Consider the following 1,680-nt stretch of genomic DNA (forward strand, 5'->3'; position numbering starts at 1 on the left):
CATGAGACTACACGAAAGTTGTTCACTAATATTCTGCCTACTGTTTTAAAGACAGGGAGGATATTTGAGAAAGAGGCAAGAGTAGGAGGAAGATTTTTCAGTTTACCTTTGAATCTCTGAACCATATTGGCTGCCATACAGAATACTACAGACTGCATGGCTTAAAAAACAGAAATTTATTTTCTCACAGTCCTGTAGGCTGGAAGTCTAAGATCAAGGTGCTGGCAGGATTGGTTTCTGGTGAGACCCCTTTTCCTAGCTTGCAGATGGCTGCCTTCTAGCTGTGTCTTCACATGGCCTTTCCCTGGTGTGAGTGCACTTCTCTATTCCTCCTTTTCTTATAAGGACATCATCCTATTGGATTAGGCCCCATCTTAATTATCACCTATAGATAGTCACATTTGGAGGTAAGGTCTTCAACATATGGATTGAGGAGGGGTACAATTCAGTTTGTACCACATGTGAATAAGATACGTATTAAAAAAATAGAATAAAATAACCAATGGGACTTAACAAACGGACAAGCTTTTGTGCAGCAAAGGAAACCATTAAAAAAATGAAAAGACTACCCACAGAATGGAAGAAAATCTTTGCCAATGATGCAAAAGACAAGGGCCTAATCTCTTAAAATATACAAACAACTCATGCAACTCAATAACAACAAAAAACAAACGACCCAACTGAAAAATGGGCAGAAGACCTAAATAGACAATTCTTCACAGAAGACAGTCAAATGGCCAATAGGCATATGAAAAAAAAATGCTCAAAATCACTAATTATTAGAGAAATGCAAATCAAAACTACAATGAGGTACCACCTTACACCATTCGGAATGATCATCATCAGAAAATCAACAAATAACAAATGCTAGAGGGGGTGTGGAGAAAAAAGTACCCTCCTCCACTGTTGGTGGGAATGTAAATTGGTACAACCACTATGGAAAAGAGTATGGAGGTACCTCAGAAAACTAAATATAGAACTACCATATGATCCAGCAATTCCACTGCTGGGCATATAACCAGACAAAACTTGCATTGAGAAAGATACATGCACTCCTATGTTCATAGCAGCACTATTCACAATAGCCAAGACATGGAAATAACCTAAATGTCCATTGACAGATGAATGGATTAAGAAGATGTGGTATATATATATACAATGGAATATTACTCAGCCATAAAAAGGATGAACTAATGCCATTTGCAGCAACATAGATGGATCTACAGACTCTCATACTAAGTGAAGTAAGCCAGAAAGAAAAAGACAAATACCATCTGATATCACTTATTTGTGGAATCTAAAATATGGAACAGATGATCCTATCTAAAAATATCAAACAAACAAACAAACAAAAGAACCAGATCATGGCCAAGAAGTGAAGACTTAGGGTTTCCAAGGGGGAAAGGGGAGAGAGTGGGATGGATGGGCATTTTGAGAGTTTTTTGGGTGCAAACTGTTATATTTGGGATGGATGGGCAATGGAATCCTACTGTACAGCACAGGGAAATGTGTGTGGTTGGGTCACTTTGTGGTACAATAGAACTTGATGAAACATTGTAAATCAACTATACTTTAATAAAAAAAGGCAATGAGTACAAGAAAAAAATCAGAGGTGAACAAAGATTTATAGACATTGATGTCCAGCAATATGTACTATTGAATAACTTAGGGATCACCATG

Source organism: Phacochoerus africanus, chromosome 8 (genome assembly GCF_016906955.1).
Source record: "Phacochoerus africanus isolate WHEZ1 chromosome 8, ROS_Pafr_v1, whole genome shotgun sequence".
NCBI lineage: Eukaryota > Metazoa > Chordata > Mammalia > Artiodactyla > Suidae > Phacochoerus > Phacochoerus africanus.